The sequence below is a fragment of the Vombatus ursinus genome, unplaced genomic scaffold (assembly GCF_900497805.2).
Source record: "Vombatus ursinus unplaced genomic scaffold, bare-nosed wombat genome assembly UNPS02014945.1, whole genome shotgun sequence".
NCBI classification, from domain to species: domain Eukaryota; kingdom Metazoa; phylum Chordata; class Mammalia; order Diprotodontia; family Vombatidae; genus Vombatus; species Vombatus ursinus.
In genome coordinates this window covers 7,308,866-7,320,028 of record NW_020954723.1, presented here as the reverse complement: position 1 = coordinate 7,320,028, position 11,163 = coordinate 7,308,866, and positions in this window count along the sequence as shown.

The following is an 11,163-nucleotide window of genomic DNA, read 5'->3' as shown; positions in this document are numbered from 1 at the left end:
GCAAAAAGCATTTATTAAGCACTAATAGTCATTGAGTGTACAAAGACAAAAATGAAACAATACTTGACTCACATTTTATTAGGAAGACAAAATCTAAATATAGGGATATAAATATACATATGTACACATATATACATGGAACATAATTTTAGGGGAAAGGTATTAGCAACTGGAGAGACCAAAAAAGGATTCATATAGAAGGTAGCTTTTGAACTAAAGCTTGAAGGGAGATAGGGATTCTAAGAGGCAGAGATGAGGAGGTAGTGCATTCCAGGCATGAGGGGGTGGGGCAGCCAGTGCAAAGGAAGGGAAATGGGGTACACTCTGTGTGAGGAATAGTAAAAAGGTCAGTTTGGCTAAACCATAGTAGGTTAGAAAGAGTATAATGTACAAAAAGGCTGGAAAGACTGGAACTACATTGCTTCAAATGCTAAACAATCAATCAATCTGCATTTATTAAGTGCCTACTATGTACCAGGCACAGTGCTAGGTGTTGGAGAGTAAAAGTAAAACAGCCCCTACCCTCAAGAATTTCATAATCTTTCAAAAATACAAAATAACTACTTGTTATTCCTTTTTTTAAAACCAGCATATTCATTGTTGATAAAAAAAATTAGGTTTTATCAAGAATTGCTGTAGTCATGTTCTGTCTCATCTTCATCAAAATATAAGCATAGGCCCTTTCTATACACAGGGCTATTGACATGTGACAACAAGTTCTGCTATATGTAAAAGAGAAAGAGTTATGTGTAAAAAGGTAGTCCTATTATTGAGAATCAATAGGGTTAGCCATGTAAATAGCTTTCTATTATTCAGGATAATAGAGGATCACTTGGGACAGATTATCTCAAACTATAGGGGAGGAAATCATCAGAATATGAAAATTAGATGCCAAAGTATGCAAGTTATTTGATGTCTCACTCCAACAGCTAGTTGAGGCACATTTGCTCTTTTGTAAATGGCAGAATTAAAGTACTGCATAGTTAATTGACTTTCCTGAGAGTCAGAACCAACAGATAAGTGTTATCAATGAAGACTATGTCTAGTTTCCTGATTCAGGGTCCCTTGTTAATAAATCACTACATCACAAATAAGGGGAAATAAGACTGCAGGATCTCCTATATTGAATAGTCTAAAGCAGGAGTGGGGAACCTGTGGCTTTGGGGACAGATATGGCCTTCTAGATCCTTAAGTGCAACTGAATCAATCAAAAAGCCACATTTAAGGATCTAGAGGGCCACATGTGACCCCAAGGCCACAGGTTCCCCACCCCTGGTCTAAAGCTATAATAATCCAATTCAAGAGCTCACAATACCAGGTATTTAGGAATCTTTTCCTCCTAAAACATTCACATTTATTTTTCAAACTAAAGTTAAATACAATTTATTTTGTTTTGAAACTTCCAAAATACTTCTTTTCCCCCACTTAATGGTATTTTATTTTTTCCAATTACAGGTAAGGATAATTTTCAACATTCACTTTTGTAAGTTTTTGAGTTTCAAATTTTTTCTCCCTCCCCAAGATAGAAAGCAATCTGATATAGGTTATACATGTACAATCATATTAAACATATTTCCACATTATTCATGTTGTGAAAAAAAGAATCAGAGAAAAAGGGAAAAACCATGAAAAAGACAAAAAAAAAAGAAAGTGAAATTAACATGCTTCAGTCTACATTCAGACTCCATAGTTCTTTCTCTGAATATGGATAGCATTTTCCATCATGAGTCTTTTGGAATTGTCTTAGATTATTATATTGCTGAGAAGAGCTAAATCTATTATAGTTAATTACTGCACAATATTGCTGTCACGGTGTACAATATTCTCCTGGTTCTGCTCACTTCACTCAGCATCAGTTCACCTAAGTCTTTCCAGGTTTTTTCTGAAAATTTCTTATAGAACAATAGTATCCCATTACATTCATATACCACAACTTTTTCAGCCATTCTCCAATTGATGAGCATTCCCTCAATTTCCAATTCTTTGTCACCACAAAAAGATCTGCTATGATTTTTTTTCAAAATACTTTTTGAGATAATTAGAAACCCCCTGAAGTGTGTTGAGAATGCCTATTCTAAAACATAAAGTATTTCTTTTTCCATCACTAGCTAATTTATGTGTCTTGAATATTTAAGGTCATTGTAAATAATACCTAGCACATGATATTAAACAATATTGATAGTAGAATCAGAGACAACTACTAAATATCAAACTGCTGCTCACATCAATGTGTTGTTCACAAATGGAAAAGAATCCAGCTGCTCAAAACATTAAATTGATAATGGTCCAGGAGACTTCCCCCTGAGGCTGCCGTGGGAACCTAACAGACAAATTTCAAAGCTTAAAAATAAACTCTATTGCACTATATTCTCTTTCTATAAAAGATTACACCTTTAATCAGTTTCCCCTCTGAGCCCACAATGCTCAGATTATATCATTTCAATTTCCACTCTTTTGTTATGTCATTCATTCAATCAATCAACAAACATTTATTGAGCATCTGCTACATTCAGGCATCATGGAAAAAACCACTGGTCTAGGTTCAGAGATTTGGCATTGTAAGCCCCTAGATTTTATAGATAAACAAACAGGGGAGCGAAAATAGGTTAACATCAGTCTGTCAATTAGCATTTATTAAGCACCTACTATGTACCAGGCACTCTGCTAAACACTGTAAATACAAAGAAAGGCAAAAGACAATTCTTTGAGGTGCCCAACTAATGTTGGGTTAAATCATAGTTCTGCCAGTTGTTTGCTATGTGAACATGGGCAAATTATTTCATTCCTCTAAGGTTCATTCTTCAACTGAAAAAATGAAGAGGTTATAGAGGATAGGATTTAGAGCTTGAAGGAACTTCTGAAGTTATCTCATGTAAATACATCATTTTACAGATAAGAAAACTGAGAACCAAAACAGTTAAGTAACTTGCCCAAGGTCACATAGCTAACAGCCCAAAAGTGATCCTAGACCTTCTGATGCTCAATCTTACTTGTGCCTTTTTTACTACACAGTTGACCTGTAATCTATGAACCCATCCCATTCCAACATTCTAAAATTCTATGAATTAAACTTAATTCCCTGCCCTCAAAAACTTTACAGTAAATTATCTGGGCAGTTAAGACAAGTGCATAAGAACATATTTCATATGTTCTCTCTCATCTAATTAGATTGTTAAGCTCCTCAGGGGCAAAGACATTTTCTACCTTTTTAAAAAAATTTATATTCCCCATGGCATCTGAAATATGTGTTGGGTACTAAATAAGTGTCATTCCTGCCTACCTGCCTGTCTATTTTCCCCAGTGTGTACATAGCTACATCTGTCTTCTGAAACACAGGGCAATCCAACAATTAGCAACCATGTTGTTAGAGCCTCCTTCCCCAAAATTCCCCAAACCATAACCCAGAAAGAAGCCATGGCAAAGTAAAAGCCATGATATGTAACCAAGGCTGTTCCAATGAAAAATTAAGATGTCCTTATATCCTTCATCCTTCAATTAGGAAGAAAATTAAACCAACGTTGCCTGGTTTCTTATGCACAAGGTCCCTTTCAATTCATCTTCATTAAAAACACATGAACACAAACACCAAATTTACGTTTATCATGCAATGAAAGAACAGCCAAGATCCCAAAGAAATTGTTCTACAATACTATTCAAAGCAGAAGATGATGAGTATTAAATCATTTCTGTTTGATTTGTTTTAGTGAGAATTCCTTACAGAAAACACTCCATGTCAGTACCTTTTAAGTTAGAAACGTATTCTGATAGTGGTAGTGTCAAGAGTTTCATGAAGCAAGAGTAGCTTTAGTCTCTTTTATGTCTATTTGCTCTGATGGGGGTCTTGGGAAACTGCTCATATAGCAAGGAAACACACAATATTATGCATTTAGAGCAAATTAGCAATAGGAAATAGGTAAGAGATCTGTCTCCATCTAATGGTTAGGATCAGGATTGGTTGTCAGCAGTTCTATTTTTAGTTCTGCTGTTAGGATGACTGCTAGAGTGTGAAAATCAGTCTGTTCCTGCAAAAGATTTCATGCTATCGATATATGAAGGAGCTAAGGGAGAGGCTGGAAATCTGGATGAGGTCCCAATACCCATTTTTTGCCTTCACTGTTTGCTTGCCCTATGGTATTATTGACAGAAAGACAGAGAGAAAGAGAGAGAGACAGAAAGAAATAGACACATAGAGAGATATTGATATATATGTAGATAGATACAGAGATATTTATAGATTTAGATAGATATATATATATACATACATATATACACACATACACATATATATGTGATATATATGTTATATATATATATATATATATATAATATGTGTATAGTCTTCCCTGGGGATTTGTACATTGATGTCAATTTATTGACATACATTGCTGAGTTGATATATCCACACAGTGAGATAGATATTTATCCCCATTTGACAGATGAAGAAAAAGAGATTCTGAGAAGCAAAGTAAATTGCTCAAGGTCACATAGCTAGCAGGTGACAGAGCTGTAACTTGAACCCAGATCTTCTTAATCTAAATTCAGAATATGCTGGGAAATGGAGGGTTTCCTTAAAGATAGAAATGAGGAAGTGGGGAATAACAATGCCAACTTTGACATAAAAACAAGAATACTAGTTCACTTTTATATAGTGCTTTAAGGTTTCAAAAAAACCTTTCTTTATAACAACCCTGTCAGGTAAGTAAGTAGTAACAATAACAACAACAACAACTCCTAAACTGCCTCTATCTCAATCTGTCAGCAAAAATTTATTCAGATGCTACTATGTAAAAATTATTATGAAAAGATTGTGAATACAGATGGTCAAGACATGATCACTTCCCTCATGACACTTACAATATAGTTGGAAAATCAGGCCACAAATATTAAATTGAAAACTAGATATATAAGATATCCAAATAATGCTATGAAAGTAATCTTCCCTATCTACAGATCTGATCATGATATTCACTTGTTCAAAAACTTTAACATACCATCAATGCCAACTGAATAAAGTCATAACTCCTTAGTCTGACATTTGAAATCTTTTACAATCTGGTTCCAACCAAACTTTCCAGCCTTATTTTCCACTATTTCCCTTCGATGACTTGGTAAACTATATTCATCATTACTTAAACTCAATCTGCCCTATCCTTACCTTCTACTGGTACCTTTGTCCTACTCCCAGAATCTCTCTCTTCCTATCTACTACCTCTCCAAGTTACTGGCCAATATCACTCTGTTTAAAACTTATCCATCCCCCCAAGTGAGGTTGGAGCCAAGATGGCAGAGTACAGAAGCACTCAGTGGAGCTCTCCCAAATTCCACCCCCCCAATTACATTAAAATAATGCCTCAAAATGAATTCTGGAGCAGCAGAACCAACAAAAGATTTGGTGAAATAATTTTTCAGACCAAGATGACATAGGGGGACAGCAGGAAAGGTCTATCTCACTGGAGTGGTGGTCAGGCTGGCCTGGAGCTCAGGGAAGCCTGCACAGGCTGAGCCTCCAGCAAGCCAGCAGCTGACCTTGGAAGGGGCTACATTGATAATGCCTGCAGGTCTGGGAGCTCTCAGCACCAAGGACTGTGGTGGGGGCAAAATATAGGTTGGAAGGAAATTGCAGGGACCATTTGCTGGCATTGGGGTTCGGACCCTTTGCATTGTCCATATGCAGTTCTGGGTCACAGCCCCAAGGTTAAAAGAAATAATAGGACTTGTGGCTGCACTGTAATGGAGCAGGGACCCTGGTAGTGATCCCAGGGTGTAAAGGAGTTCTTGTGGTCACTGATGGGACAACAGGGACTCTAGTCTTAATTCCCAGATAAAGGGGAAGAATCACAATTGTGTCTGCAAGAGAGTCAAAGACCTAGTCATAGTCCTAGGGCCAAGAGGAATGCCAGTGCTGGTGAACAAGTGCTATGGGGAACAAGGTAAAGACCTTCACCTCTGGATAAAGACAGAGCACAGTCTATGAGAGCAATGACCACACCTCTCTGTAGATCATACCACCTTGGAAGCACTGAAAACTACAGATCCCCAGAACTGTCTCTAAAAACAGCAGCAAAAAAAAGGTCTGAAGCTTAGGACAGTGACCCCTACACCCTAAAATCAGAGCTCAACTTTTACCACAAAGTGAAAAGTCATGAAATAGGCTGGAAAGATGAACATACAACAACAACAAAAAGAACCTGATCACATCAAGTTACTATGGTGATAGGGAAGATAAAGAGAAAAACCTAGAAGGTGACAATTATGTCAAAGTAGGCCTCAAAGAAAAATGTGAATTGGATACAAGCTCAACAAGAACTCCTAGAAGAGCTCAAAAAGGATTCTAAAAACCAAATAAGAAAGGTAGAGGAAAAATTGAGAAAAGAAATGAATAATGCAAGAAAACTATGAAAAGAGAGTCAACATCTTGGTAAAATGAAGTATAAAAAAATGCTAAAGAAAACAGCAACTTAAAAACAGAAATGATCAAACAATAAAAGTGGTACAAAAATTTACTGACCCCCAAACCCCTCCAAATACCTGTAAAAAAAATGGCTCTAAACAAATTCTAAAGCAGCAGAAACCACAAAAAGACAGAGTGAAACAAATTTCCAGCCCAAGACAACCTAGATTGTTGATCAGAAAGGTATATTGCACCAGGCAGGGAGAGGAATGCAGTTCAGCATGGACATGCAGGAAAAACAGGCCTCAGTGAACCTGGAGCAGGCCTCAAAGGACTGAATCACGGGAAGCTGTGGTGATTTCCAGACTTCTCAACCCACAAATGCCAAAGACAACTTAGAAGGTCAGTAGGAAAAGTCTGTGACTGTGGTGAGAGAGAAGCTCAGTCCAAGCCCCAGTCCCTGCATGCTACCATGGGGCAGTGGCTGCTTCTGGAGCTTCTGGCCCACAGACTGGGGCGGAATCAAGTGGCTGATCAGAGGGGGATTACAGGGATCTCTTTGCTAGTGCTGAGGCAGGATTCTTTTGCTTTGCCCATGCTTGGATCTGGGTCACAGTTCTGATTGGTGGTCCTGAGGTGAGGAGGAGTGCTGGTGTGGTGGAACTTTTAGTGGTGGTGGAGAGGAAATCCTCTTCACAGTTCCAAGGCAGAAAAGAGTTCTTGTGGTCACTCATAGACCAGAGCACAGGCTAGGAAAGGAGTAAATACCTCACCCCTTATCATACCACCCTGGAAGAACTGAAAAGTTTACAGGTCCCTCGAAGTATCTCTGAAAACAGCTGCACAAATCCTGTGAAGCTTGGGACAGTACATTCTCCACTCTGGAAGCAGACCCCTACCTTAACAAAGAGTTTATAACTCAAGCAATTGGCTGAGATCATGAGCAAACCTCACAAAAAAAAGTCAGACCATAGAATCTTTCTTTGGGGAGAAAGAAGATCAAAACATACAACCAGAAGAAGACAACAAACTCAAAGTTCCTACATCCAAAGCCTCTAGGAAAAATATCAATCAGTCCCAGGCCATCAAAGAGCTCAAAAAGGATTTTGAGAAGCAAATAAAAGAAATAGAGGAAAAACTGGGAAGAGAAATGAGAGTGATGCAATAAAATCATAAAAAACAAAAATTTACTGACAAAAAAAACTTTTTAAAAAGTAGAATTGGCCAAATGAAAAAGGAGGTTCAGAAGCTCATTGAAGAAAATAATTCTTAAAAATTAGAATTGGACAAGTGGAAGCTAACGACTTCATGAGACATCAAGAAAAATAAATCAAAATTATAAGAATGAAACAATAGAAGAAAATATGAAATATCTCAATGGAAAAACAACTGACATGGAAAATAGACCAATGAGAGATAATTTAAGAATTATTGGACTATCTGAAAACTATGATCAAAAAAAAAGCCTAGACATCATCTTTTAAGAAATTATCAAGGAAAATTGCCCTGATATCCTAGAACCAGAGGGTAAAATAGAAATTGAAAGAATCCACAATCACCTCCTAAAAGAGATCCCAAAATAAAAACTCCTAAGAATATTATAGCCAAATACCAGAGGTCCCAAGTCAAGTTAAAAATATGGCAAGCAGACAGAAACATTTTAGATATTGTGGAGCCACAGTCAAGATAACACCAGATTTAGCAGCTTCTACATTTAAGAGCAGAGGGCTTGAATAGGATATTCCAGAAGACAAAAGAGCTTGGATTACCTATCTAGAAAAACTGAGTATAATCCTCCATGGGGAAAATGGATATTTAATGCATTAGAGGACTTTAAGCATTCCTAATGAAAAGACCAGAGCTGAATAGAAAATTTGACTTACAAATACAATATTCAAGAGAAGTATAAAAAGGTAAAGAGTAAAGAGAAATCATAGGGGATTCAATAAGGTTAAACCATTTATATTCCTACATGGGAAGATGATATTTATAATTCCTAATAACTTTATCATTATTAAGGCAGTTTATATAGATATATATAGATATATATATATGTATGTATGTATGTATGTAAAGAGTACAGATGTGAGTTAACTACAATGGGATGATTTCAAAAAAATAAAATTAAGAGGTGAGAAATAGTAATGCACTGGGAGGAGAAAGGAGTAGGTAGAGTGAGGTAAATTATCTCACAGAGAGGCACAAAAGAAGGTGGGGGGGCTAACACTTGAACCTTATTCTCATTAGAATTAGCTCAAAGAGGAAAAAAACATACACACTCCGTTGATTATAGAAATCTATTATGCCCTTCAGGGAAGTAGAGGGGAGGGATTTAAGAAAAGTGGGGACTAATAAAAGGTAGAGCAGATGAAGGGAGGTGATCATAAGTGAAACACTTTTGAGGAGAGACAGGGTGAAAGGAGAGAGAGAGAAGAAGAAACGGGGAAAATAGGATAAAGAGAAATACACAGTTAGTAGTCATAACTCTGAATGTGAATGGGATGAACCCACCCATAAAATGAAAATGGATAGCAGAGTGGATTAAAAACCAGAATCCTACAATGGGTTGTTTACACACTTGAAACAAAGAAGCACACACAGAGTAAAGATAAGGGACCAGAGCAGAATTTATTATGCTCCAGCAGAAGTTAAAAAAAAAAAAGCAGGGGTAGCAATCATGATTTCAGGCAAAGCAAAAACAAAACTAGATCTAATTAAAAGAGATAAGCAGTTAAACTACATTTTGCTAAAAAGTACAAGACAATGAAGTAATAACAATACTAAACATATATGCATGAAATGGTTTAGTATCCAAATTCTTAAAGGAAAAGTTAAATGATTTATGGGAGGAAATAGACAACAAATCTATACTAGTGGGGAACCTCAACTTTCCCCTCTCAGAATTAGATAGATCTAACCAAAAAATCAAGAAGAAAGAAGTTAAAGAGATGAATAGAATTTTTATAAAAGTTAGATATGATAGACCTCTGAAGAAAACTGAATGAGAATAGAAAGGAATATATCTTTTTCCCGGTGATACAAAGGACCTACACAAAAAAATGACTACGTATTAGAGAATTAAAGTCTCACAACCAAATTTTCTTTAAAAAGCAGAAATTTAAATGCATCCTTTTCAGATCATAATGAAATAAAAATTACATTCAGTAAAGGACAATGGAAACATAGATTCCTGGTATATATCCCACCTGATCATAGTATATGATCTTTGTGATATATTGCTGTAATATCATTGCTAGTGTTTTATTTGAAATTTTTGCATCAATATTCATTAGAGAAATTGGTCTATAGTTTAGGTATCAGCACCATATTTGTGTCATAAAAGCAATTTGGTAGGACTCCTTCTTTACCTATTTTTCCAAATAGTTTATATAGTTTGGAATTAATTATTCTTCAAATATTCAGTGGAATTCGCCTTTGAATCCATCTGGCTTTGGAGATTTTTTCTTAGGGAGTTCATTTATGGCTTGTTCAATTTCTTTGTCAATGATAATGCTCTATTTCCTCTTCTGTTAATCTGGGCAATTTACATTTTTGTAAATATTTATCCATTTCACTTAGATTGTTAAATTTATTGGTATATAATTGGGTGAAATAGGTCCTAATAGGTACTTTAATTTCCTCTTCATTGGTGGTGAATTCACCTTTTTCATTTTTGATACTAGCAATTTGCTTTTCTTCTTTCTTTTTTAAAATCAAATTAACCAATGGTTTGTGTATTCTATTGTAGTTTTTTTCTTCATAAAACCAGCTCCTAGTTTTATTTATTAGTTCAGTGGTTTTCTTACTTTCGATTTTATTAATTTCTCCTTTGATTTTCAGAATTTCCAATTTGGTGTTTAATTGGGGATTCTTAATTTGTTCTTTTTCCAGTTTGTTTTTTTTTTGTTGTTGTTGTTGTTGTTGCATGCCCAATTCATTGATCTGCTCTTTCTCTATTTTATTAATGTAAGTGTTTAGAGATATAAATTTTCCCCTAAGTACTGCCTTGGCTGCATCCCATAAATTTTGGTATATTGTCTCATTGTTGTCATTCTCTTTAATGAAATTATTTATTATTTCTATGATTTGTTCTTTGATCTACTCATTCTTTAGGATTAGATTGTTTAGTTTCCAACTAATTTTTAATATATTTCCATGGCCCTATATTAAATATAATTTTTGTTGCATTATGGTCTGAAAAGGATGCATTTAATATTTCTACTTTTCTGCATTTGGTTGTAAGATATTTGTGCCCTAATACATGGTCATTATTTGAAAAGGTGCCATGTACTATTGCCCTTTTCAGACCTAGTTCCAGGGAGGGGGGGGTCTGTAAGTTTTCAGTTCTTCCAAAGTGGTATGATCTAAGGAAAGGTGTGATCATTTTCTCTCCTGGCCTATGCTCTGGTCTTTCTGTGAGTGACCACAACCACTATTCTCCACCCTGGAACTGTGATCCAGATGCCTCATCCCCTGTGGCCACAAGTGCTCTGCGCAGCCCACATTGAACTGCTCTCCTCTCCCAGTCCGGTGCAACAGACCTTTCCCATCAGCCAAACAGGTTGTCTTGGGCTGGATTTATTTCACTCTATTTTTTGTGGGTTCTGATGCTCTAAAATTTGTTTAGAGTCATTTTATATGTTTTTGGAGGGGTTTGGGGGGAGAGCTCAAGCAAGTCACTGCTTTTACTCTGCCCATCTTGGCTCTGCCCCCCTCTTCTTAACTTACAAGGAAACCATCATCCTTCCAGTCACAAGTTTTTAACCTTTGTG